The 11,636-nt window shown below is 45.0% G+C and overlaps 1 long non-coding RNA gene across 1 annotated transcript; it reads right to left on the reverse strand.

Moving 5' to 3' along the window:
* Window positions 1-522: 522 nt before the first annotated feature.
* Window positions 523-7,336, reverse strand: LOC147966764 (uncharacterized). The gene is made up of 3 exons (XR_015607858.1): window positions 7,087-7,336; window positions 5,171-5,239; window positions 523-4,080 (listed from the first exon to the last, which is right to left on the reverse strand). It is a non-coding gene; the product is annotated as an uncharacterized LOC147966764 (long non-coding RNA).
* Window positions 7,337-11,636: the final 4,300 nt, after the last annotated feature.

Consider the following 11,636-nt stretch of genomic DNA (forward strand, 5'->3'; position numbering starts at 1 on the left):
TCAAGACTGGGATTTGTCACTCCGTATGACGAAGAGGTATCACTGGGCCCACTCGGTAATGCATCATCATAATGAGCTCAAAGTGACCAAGTGTCTGGTCATGGGATCATGCATTGCGGTACGAGTAAAGTGACTTGCCGGTAACGAGATTGAACGAGGTACTGGGATACCGACGATCGAATCTCGGGCAAGTAACATACCGATTGACAAAGGGAATTGTATACGGGGTTGCTTGAATCCTCGACATCGTGGTTCATCCGATGAGATCATCGAGGAGCATGTGGGAGCCAACATGGGTATCCAGATCCCGCTGTTGGTTATTGACCGGAGAGCGATCTCGGTCATGTCTACATGTCTCCCGAACCCGTAGGGTCTACACACTTAAGGTTCGGTAACGCTAGGGTTGTAGGGATATGTATATGCAGTAACCCGAATGTTGTTCGGAGTCCCGGATGAGATCCCGGACGTCACGAGGAGTTCCAGAATGGTCCGGAGGTAAAGAATTATATATAGGAAGTGCTATTTCGGGCATCGGGACAAGTTTCGGGGTCACCGGTATTGTACCGGGACCACCGGAAGGGTCCCGGGGGTCCACCGGGTGGGGCCACCTGTCCCGGGGGGCCACATGGGCTGTTGGGGGTGCGCCTTGGCCTACATGGGCCAAGGGCACCAGCCCCAAGGGGCCCATGCGCCTAGGATTTCCAAAGGGGAAGAGTCCCATAAGTGGAAGGCACCCCTAGGTGCCTTGGGGGGGAGGGAAACCTCCCTTGGCCGCCGCCCCCCTAGGAGATTGGATCTCCTAGGGCCGGCGCCCCCCCTAGGCCCTCCTATATATATAGTGGGGGAAGGAGGGCTTTTTACCCCACGCCTTTGGTTGCCTCCTTCTTCCTCTCCAACACCTCCTCCTCCTCCATAGCGCTTGGCGAAGCCCTGACGGAGTACTGTAGCTCCATCACCACCACGTCGTCGTGCTGCTATTGGAGCCATCTTCCTCAACCTCTCCTTCCCTCTTGCTGGATCAAGAAGAAGGAGACGTTACGCTGACCGTACGTGTGTTGAACGCGGAGGTGCCGTCCGTTCGGTGCTAGGATCTCCGGTGATTTGGATCACGTCGTGTTCAACTACCTCATCCCCGTTCTTTGAACGCTTCCGCTCGCGATCTACAAAGGTATGTAGATGCATCCGATCACTCGTTGCTAGATGAACTCATAGATGGATCTTGGTGAAACCGTAGGAAAATTTTGTTTTCTGCAACGTTCCCCAACAGGGAGCTCCATTGGAGAGAGATTGGTTTTGGTCAGTTCCACCAGAATTATTGTTGAAATTGAACCATGGAGTTGCTTTCTTTTCAGCCTCAATGGTGCGACGCCGGGCAGGGACCCGGATCCACGATGAAAGTACCAGGGCACGCATCGGGACCCCGCCGATACCTTGCAGCTTAGGCATGCCCAACTTGGGCCACCTCCATGCGCGACGACTCCCGGGCCCCTGTCGGTGACACAACCTCCAGCGCAAGTGGATCCTCCGACCTGCGCCCGACTGGAGCCTCCTCTCTCTCTCTCTAACATGCCCGTCCTCAACCTTCCACGGCGCCGTTGGCCTCCTGAAGGTGCTGCCACAGCCGTGCCTGACAAACAGCACAACGTTGTTGACCTGTTCAGAACTTTAGCCGACGGTAACCAAGGTAGGGGCTCACTACTCAGTCTTTAATTAGCCTCGCATCCACCCTTCAATTTTTTTTATGAATCTGGAGCACCAAGGGATTGGAAGTATATTATTTAGATGCATTACTTTGTAATTATAGTTGTACTGATGTTGTTGCCTGACGGATGTACCATGGTTTTCCCTTCTGCGGAAGTGCAAAACTCAGATAGCTGGCTTGTGTGATGTTCAGGCCAACATTATTAGAAGAGTTTCAGAAAGAATGAACTAGCATAATGCCATCTTGACTTGCATCCAGCGTTCCATTCAATCATGTCTAATGCGAAGCTAATGAGTGTGAAACTATGAAGTACTCCCCACAAAGGCAAGTGTTGTAACGTTTTATGCAGTTTCTCAGTGTTGTAGAATTGCGATCAATTCAATGAGTATGTCTGGTGTATCCTTCCAACTACTTTATTCATGTATGTATGTTTTATTTATCAGAAAGTAAGCAATTTCCTATGGGAGAAGAAACCATGAGGAGTCTCTTTTAAGAGGAGCAACAGACTAACCCAAATCTTAAGAATTCGGAAACTGAACTGTTTAACTAATGTGCCCTTCAATCTCATAATATGCCCTTCACTCCAAAATGGAACTTAATAGTTTATATGCCTTTGCTTTGCATTGCTTAGTGTTGTATTATTGGACAATAATTTAAAGCTACAATAGTGTTTTTTTTTATCGTAACCAAATGCATCTTGCTTGAATTGGTTGAGCCTACCTTTTTCTGAAAAGGAAGAGTTTAATCTATTTTGATAGGCATTTGTACTGAAGATCTAAATCAACAAATAGTGACTTTCCTTACTGATTTATGCGTGGATTCATCCACTCAAGCAGGGATTGAATTTTAATTCTTTCGCGCAAACTCAGAAAGAGGCTAAAAATGAGATGAAATATGATTCGCAAGCTTTTTCACACCGAAGAATGCATAGACGTTCCGCATGCTACATTTTAGTTCAACACCACGCATATCTTCGATGTGCAATCTGCTCAAAGCAACCCTTCAGTTTGCTTCCTCTTTTCCATCAGATAAAGTTAGTAGGCTATGTTATCTTGCTTAGATTTTCTGTACTTTTTCTGCAGACAAGGAGCTCCTGATGGTTACTTCACACATCAAGGACCAGGTAAAGAAGACCACTCATTTGATTATCTAATCTTGATGCATTTTTTCAATTTATTTTCTCTGATCAGCTATTCTTTCCAGATTGTTTTGTCAGCAAAGCTCAAACTACCATTTTCGGTTTCAAGTGTTATATCATCGCAGACATAAGGAGTAACAATAAATAAAATTAAGAGCACACAAATAGACAGATTAACGAGGATATGGTTTCAAGTGTGATCCCTCTTCCCCCAAATAGTTACTGATAGCATTTTCTTTTTGTTTCATATGGTATACATCTAACATTTCTGGCAGCATTTAGACTGAATTGGAGGGCCAGGACAAGTCTTGGATGCTAAGTTTCCCTTTTTCTGTCATATGAGGGCTTCATGTGATGTATCTTTTTTTCAGGTTTGAAGGTTCCTGATTGTTCTTCAAAAAGAACATTTGGTGATCGCCAAATTCTACTCATGCATTTACAGAATATCGACAAATGTAACATACTTATTTTATTGTTATAGCAATCCAGAATATCTTTTAATGTGTGATATCTAAATGTGGCCAAGATTGTTATAAGGCATACATGACACTTCCACATTAGTACATTATTTTCTATCACATGTATATAATACAATTTGCATTTGTTTCCTTGGAAATTAATTATTACAATTTCCCGCCGTAACGCGCGGGGTATCATCTAGTATGTAAAATGTAGGAGTCCAATGAAAGACAAATCTGAAGATGATTAAATATACATGGAACAAACAATTAAATTGGACATACCTACCATGAATTTAAAAAATGCTAGTCGGTATTTTCATTAAAATGCTTGGACAAGTTGGCTTGTCCTTCTCACGTGTTTGGACACTTAAATAATTAACTGTGTGTGATCACGCATCCTTGAACTCATCAGTCAATGGTTTGAAAACATTTCGCATGTCTTCGAAATATAGTATTCATCTCTAGCTCTTATCATCCAGCATTTCTCGTTGCAAAACATTTCTCATGTTCAGACCAGATTTTTTTTCTCAAAAAACAAAATAGAACTTTACTCTAGTATAGGACATCAGAATTGTAATGATTCATCATCAAATATTATAGCAGATTTTCCTAGCAAAAGTTACTATAATAAGTACTGGTAATAATGATCACCTGTATTGCAAAGGAGGTTACGGTTGATGATTTGGTATCCCTGGCTGCATAGGAAGGTTAATGATGAAACCAACATCTTCTGTTCTACAGCGCCCAGCTCATTATCTCAGCTCCCTGTTTGCCATGTCCTGTTATCAAGAATAGAAGTCAAGAGGAATCATGGTATCTAGATATATTTTCTGTATAAGGCTCTAGCGTACAGAACAGTGCACGTATGTATCCCCATTTCGTCAATAGTGATTATGACACCTTTGATTCCAGTTTTACTACTAATTGATGATGGTGGCCTTTCATTCCAGTAGCTTTTAAGACTTTCTGTTTCTGTACATACATATACCAAAGTAGTAGCTAAACCTCTTGACCTTCTGTATTAATACCCACTGATTAGTTTGAGGCAAATATGGGATCATTAGAAAGTCCACTCTCGGTAGACTCTCAATGGTTCTGAAATACGTTATCAGCATGGTCTCCGAAACTTCTATGGTGATAAATGTGTGATCGACAACCACACGAAGCCACCCGTTAGTGGTGTGCCCTATTCGATCGCATGCTTGGGCATTAAGTGAGACAGAGCACGAGTGCCACCATTAAATGGGACCCTGGAGCTCAACTTTTTTTTGACATCCTGGGGAACTCTACATTTATTTAGCGGCATGTACATGTAGTGGCGCAAGTGTATTCTGTTTTCTGGAATTGTCCATATACTCTGAAAATAATCACAAAAGACACTTTGTTTTATGAGAGTCCATTCAAGATGCCTCTTTGGCAGAGAATTCATTTTGGGACGCACGGTCCTCCTTGAGGCCTTCCTGTTCTATTTTTGGCCACAATAATGAAAGGTTTCCGTAAATTTCAGACTGTCTCATGCTTTGGTAATTGTTCTGACCATACTCAGTATACGGAGCAGATATACAGGGGCTACCAAACAATTTCTTGTAGGAAGACTACTTTTGGTATTTTAATAAGAAACAAAACCAAGTTGGGTCACACTACTTGCTTTTACATTTGTATTGCCATTCTGGAGATCAACATCAGGTCAAGCCTGGACTCTAAGAATGCAAACAGTGCGACAACTTCCGATTAAAGACTGAACTAGTAAAAAAATATGCCACGGACAGATTGATTGGGTTCTGACAAAACCAAAGGAACAAATGTAGAAACAAAGTATAAATGTGCTCTGAAAGATAAAAGTATAGAATTGTGATTCTCAACACTGACCAAGATAAAAGTGTGCATGTCATTTCTTTGTCAATGAGCTGTCCGCTGCTTCTCTCTACTGAAGTTCATCTGGAAAAACCCAAACAATTTCCATGGTCAAACATTGCAATAGTAGACTGCACATATATGGGATGTCATCCCCTCGTATGTAAAACGCAGGGAGTCCAAAGAAAGACAAATGCAAAGATGATTAAATATACATTTTGCAGTGGGACAATGATCAATTTGGACCTACCGTGAATATTACAAATACTGGTCGGCCAACTTTTTGTATGCTACATGGAAACTTGGCTTGTTCTTGTCATGTGTTTGGGCATTTAAAAAAAATCTGTGCCTCCCACTGACCCACCCACTCACTCTTTGCAGTCAATGTTTAGTTATCCCTGGAGCATTTTCAATTTTAACAATAGTCTCTTCAAGACTTGGCAGAGACCAGCCTAGTTAAATTTGTCCACAAACCTACCAGCAGCTTGCCTCATCAATCCGGCCATGGAGGTTAGCATATCTGCAGTTGCAAGTTAACTTGTGTGCCTATTCATCTCCTTCCTGGCGAGCAAGTACCACTCCTCCAGCCATGCACAATCAGAGGAGAAGGTGGTGAAGAGGTTGCAGCATCTCCTGAATCCTGATAAGAGTTGGCACCATGGTCAAGGAGGCGGACAGTCAATACATGAGCAACTCCGGGATGATGATGCAGCTCAAGATGCTCAGAGGACACCGTCTGCTTGTTACCTCGAGCTTATCTTTACACCTGACAACTTTACGTTCAGCCAACACGCTGAAAAGAAAAGGCTCTTGAGCTTCTTGCTGGAGCAGAATGATCCTCCAAGTGATCATGTATTGGACGTTCTTCCGCTCATAGGTGGTGTCGCAGTTGGGAAGAAAACTTCGGTTGCTCATGTGTGTGGTGATGATCGGAATAAGAACCTGATCAAGGACTGGGGATCTATATTGTTCCATCTCTCTGCGAGACTGTAGCCTAACTCACTTGTCACAACAAATATGTTCATGGATGGGTTGAGAAGCAGACTCAATGTTCAGTTCTGGCATTGCATATTTTGGACAAGGCGATAAGAATGGCTAAAAGATCCTCTACATATATGGCGTGCACCCAACCATGCATATGGAACAAAGCTGTCATATCCATGAGTAGAGGTACACTGGGCTCAGCGGACATGGACCGTAGGCTAACGCGCTGGACTTGTGGTTCGGCTTGGTGACGATGAGATCGGCTCAGCAGCTGCCAAGGAAAATCATCGAACTGAACTGAAGAAACTTTCTACATATCCTGCTTGCCTCTTCTTCCTTGGTGTGGCTGCTCTCCACAGCAGCTTGTATCCTCTGCTCACGTCCGGCGATCGCCGCGGCAACGTGTTGTGGCAAAGGCCATCCAGTGGACATAACGGGCATTGCTTTACATCAGTACAGCAAAGTGGTATGTTTAATCAGACCTACCAACCCCTCCTGCGCTTCTTAGATAAGCAAGAACATGATTCAAGTTGAATTACCTGCTACTGCTACTCAGTACCTCTAGCTAGTCTCAGTAAAGTGGGTTACTAAAGAAACAGAAATTAAATAAACTAACAAGCATGATCATCATGGCATGGTTCTGAACTTCTGGCTAGCAAACAGTTCAAAAGAAAAAAAGAACTTCTGGCTAGCATTTTGCTATAGTAGGTAACTCCATGGCACCATCCCATCAAACCGACAATGCTATATGCAGGAAGACTGAAGCTGTGCGGTGTGTCGTGCTGCTGCGTGGTGGATGCCGCAATTAAAGACTTGGATCAGACCAGATTACAGTTGCAATCAGTAAAATTCAGATTAAGAGGTCTGTCTGTCCGCGAGGCGCCTCCCGCGAAATCGGTAAGTTTAGCGTGATTTCGGGAAACGGGGCGGGTTTAGAATCAAATTACCGAAGATTTTGAAGAGCTCGCAGGGCATCGCGGCGGCGCACGTCGCCGCCGGCCAGCCCCTAGCTGGGGTGCTCGATTGCAGTTGGCCTAGCCAGGTGCCTCTCGTCCCTCCATCCCCTCACTTGAGGTCGGCGACCGCCGTGGCTCCGCAGGAGGCGCGACGGGGATGCTACGTGCCGCGCGGCGGCGCGGCTCGCCGGCGGCCTGGAGGGGCGGAGGAGCCTCGTGGTCGTGGTTTGGGGATTACTGACGAGTGGGTCCCACGGCGAACGGAAATGGTTGCTGCAAACTTTTTGTTGGCTGGGAGGCCCCACGCGTCAGCGGGACAAGAAGTTGGGCCAGCGTCGAGGCAAGATGGCTCCAAATTTCGTGGACAAATTTTGATGATTATATCAAAATGTCTCTTAATTCAACTTCAAAAAAAAGTCTCTCTTAATTCTGTGATGTATGATAGTTGATGATATAGGGGAGATACTAAATAGAGAATTGCTTCTTTTTTAACACAATAGAGAATTGCTTTTATAAGTTGTGTCATAGCTAATGCAATTTTTTCATGCGTGTTTTTTCAACAATCGCCGAGGGGAGAGGGCCGCCACCTGAATCATTACTCAAAGTGTCTAAAAGGCAAGTTGTCTCGAATAATGTTTTGGATCTGAGGGAGCATTACATCTGAAGGTCCACAAGGAGATGTCTCGAATAATGTTTCGGATCGTTACATTTGAAGCATGCAAATCATTGCGGAAGACATGCACATTTTGAGAGTTCCAAATTCTCAATATATAGGATGGATGGGGACACAAGTGGATGTCTAGGCCGGTGACCTTAGGTATGGCCCAAATGTTGTGGATGGTGTTGGGCTCTTGAATTTAACTCCCTACAAAATCACACAAATTAAACATCGCTAGCCCAATCTGATTCAAACAACTTTGCATAACACGAATATAAACATAGATAGCACAATTAGGTTCACACTACATTGCATACCACGATATGAACATAGAGTTCGCTCAGAAAAGAATATAAATATAGATAACACAATTCGGTTCAAACTACATTACATAACACAGATTTAAAACTAGTCGATTCGAACGAAAAAACTAAGAAAACTAGTTGTAGTCTTTTTACGCCAGGATATCTTCCAATTCACACGGTCACACCGCCGTGGTCGGGGTGGGAGTCGATGTACAAAAGATCGATCACTTTCGGTCCATCCTCCCCATAGGACGGTCTGACCTCGTCCTTGTCGGTAGCCCCTTCTTGTGCAGGTTGAGCCACCGACGCTCCTCGGCGACGAGCTCCGAATGCATCCGGCATAGCTCGACCATGTACTGTTGGAAATATGCCCTAGAGGCAATAATAAAAGCATTATTATTATATTTCCTTGTTCATGATAATTGTATTTATTCATGCTATAATTGTGTTATCCGGAAATCGTAATACATGTTTGAATAATAGACACCAACATGTCCCTAGTAAGCCTCTAGTTGACTAGCTCGTTGATCAACAGATAGTCATGGTTTCCTGACTATGGACGTTGGATGTCATTGATAACGAGATCACATCATTAGGAGAATGATGTGATGGACAAGACCCAATCCTAAACATAGCACAAGATCGTATAGTTCGTTTGCTAGGTTTTTCCAATGTCAAGTATCCTTTCCTTAGACCATGAGATCGTGTAACTCCCGATACCGTAGGAGTGCTTTGGGTGTACCAAACGTCACAACGTAACTGGGTGACTATAAAGGTATACTACGGGTATCTCCGAAAGTGTCTGTTGGGTTGACACGGATCAAGACTGGGATTTGTCACTCCGTATGACGGAGAGGTATCACTGGGCCCACTCGGTAATGCATCATCATAATGAGCTCAAAGTGACCAAGTGTCTGGTCACGGGATCATGCATTATGGTACGAGTAAAGTGACTTGCCGGTAACGAGATTGAACGAGGTATTGGGATACCGACGATCGGATCTCGGGCAAGTAACATGCCGATTGACAAAGGGAATTGTATACGGGGTTGCTTGAATCCTCGACATCGTGGTTCATCCGATGAGAACATTGAGGAGCATGTGGGAGCCAACATGGGTATCCAGATCCTGCTGTTGGTTATTGACCGGAGAGTGATCTCGGTCATGTCTACATGTCTCCCGAACCCGTAGGGTCTACACACTTAAGGTTCGGTGACGCTAGGGTCGTAGGGATATGTATATGCAGTAACCCGAATGTTGTTCGGAGTCCCGGACGAGATCCCGGACGTCACGAGGAGTTCCAGAATGGTCCGGAGGTAAAGAATTATATATAGGAAGTGCTATTTCGGCCATCGGGACAAGTTTCGGGGTCACCGGTATTGTACCGGGACCACCGGAAGGGTCCCGGGGGTCCACCGGGTGGGGCCACATGCCCCGGGGGGCCACATGGGATGTAGGGGGTGCGCTTTGGCCTACATGGGCCAAGGGCACCAGCCCCAAGAGGCCCATGCGCCTAGGGTTCAAGAAGGGAAGAGTCCCAAAGGGGAAGGCACCCCCTAGGTGCCTTGGGGGGGAGGGATTCCTTCCTTGGCCGCCGCCCCCCTAGGAGATTGGATCTCCTAGGGCCGGCGCCCCCCTAGGCTCCCTATATATAGTGGGGAAGGAGGGCTTTTTACCCCACGCCTTTGGTTGCCTCCTTCTTCCTCTCCAACACCTCCTCCTCCTCCATAGCGCTTGGCGAAGCCCTGACGGAGTACTGCAGCTCCATCACCACCACGCCGTCGTGCTGCTGCTGGAGCCATCTTCATCAACCTCTCCTTCCCTCTTGCTGAATCAAGAAGAAGGAGACGTTACGCTGACCGTACGTGTGTTGAACGCGGAGGTGCCGTCCGTTCGGTGCTAGGATCTCCGGTAATTTGGATCACGTCGTGTTCAACTACCTCATCCCCGTTCTTTGAACGCTTCCGCTCGCGATCTACAAAGGTATGTAGATGCATCCGATCACTCGTTGCTAGATGAACTCATAGATGGATCTTGGTGAAACCATAGGAAATTTTTGTTTTCTGCAACGTTCCCCAACAGTGGCATCATGAGCTAGGTCTATGCGTAGTTCTCTTGCACGAGTAGAACACAATTTGTTGTGGGCGTTGATGTTGTCAACTTTCTTGCCGCTACTAGTCTTATCTTGCTTCAACGGTATTGTGGGATGAAGCGGCCCGGACCAACCTTACACGTACGCTTACGTGAGACCGGTTCCACCGACTAACATGCACAAGTTGCATAAGGTGGCTGGCGGGTGTCTGTCTCTCCCACTTTAGTTGGAGCGGATCCGATGAAAAGGGTCCTTATGAAGGGTAAATAGAAGTTGACAAATCACGTTGTGGCTTTCACGTAGGTAAGAAAACGTTCTTGCTAGAACCCTATTCAAAGCCACGTAAAACTTGCAACAACAATTAGAGGACGTCTAACTTGTTTTTGCAGCAAATGCTTTGTGATATGATATGGCCAAAGTTGTGATGAATGATGAATGATATATATGTGATGTATGAGATGTTCATGCTATTGTAATAGGAATCACGACTTGCATGTCGATGAGTATGACAACCGGCAGGAGCCATAGGAGTTGTCTTTATTTTTTGTATGACCTGCGTGTCATTGAGAAACGCCATGTAAATTACTTTACTATATTGCTAAACACGTTAGCCATAGTAGTAGAAGTAATAGTTGGCAAGCAACTTCATGGAGACACAATGATGGAGATCATGGTGTCATGCCGGTGACAAGATGATCATGGAGCCCCAATCAAAGGAGCTATGTGATATTGGCCATATCATGTCACTTTTATTATTTGATTGCATGTGATGTTTATCATGTTTTTGCATCTTGTTTACTTAGAACGATGGTAGTAAATAAGATGATCCCTCATAATAATTTCAAGAAAGTGTTCCCCCTAACTGTGCACCGTTGCGACAGTTCGTTGTTTCGAAGCACCACATGATGATCGGGTGTGATAGATTTCAACGTTCACATACAACGGGTGTAAGACAGATTTACACATGCAAACACTTAGATTGACTTGACGAGCCTAGCATGTACAGACATGGCCTCGGAACACAGAAGACCGAAAGGTCGAGCATGAGTCGTATAGAAGATACGATCAACATAAAGATGTTCATCGATGTTTGACTAGTCCGTCTCACGTGATGATCGGACACGGCCTAGTTAACTCGGATCATGTTATACTTAGATTACATGAGGGATGTCTATCTAAGTGGGAGTTCATTGAATAATTTGATTAGATGAACTTAATTATGATGAACTTAGTCTAAAATATTTACAATATGTCTTGTAGATCAAATGGCCAACGTAGTCCTCAACTTCAACGCGTTCCTAGAGAAAACCAAGCTGAAAGACGATGGCAGCAACTACACGGACTGGGTCCGGAACCTGAGGATCATCCTCATAGCTGCCAAGAAAGATTATGTCCTACAAGCACCGCTAGGTGACGCACATGTTCTCCCTGAAGAACAAGACGTTATGAACGCTTGGCAGACACGTACCGATGACTACTCCCTCGTT

Source organism: Triticum urartu, chromosome 6A (genome assembly GCF_056163025.1).
Source record: "Triticum urartu cultivar PI428250 chromosome 6A, HENAU_Tu73, whole genome shotgun sequence".
NCBI classification, from domain to species: Eukaryota; Viridiplantae; Streptophyta; class Magnoliopsida; order Poales; family Poaceae; genus Triticum; species Triticum urartu.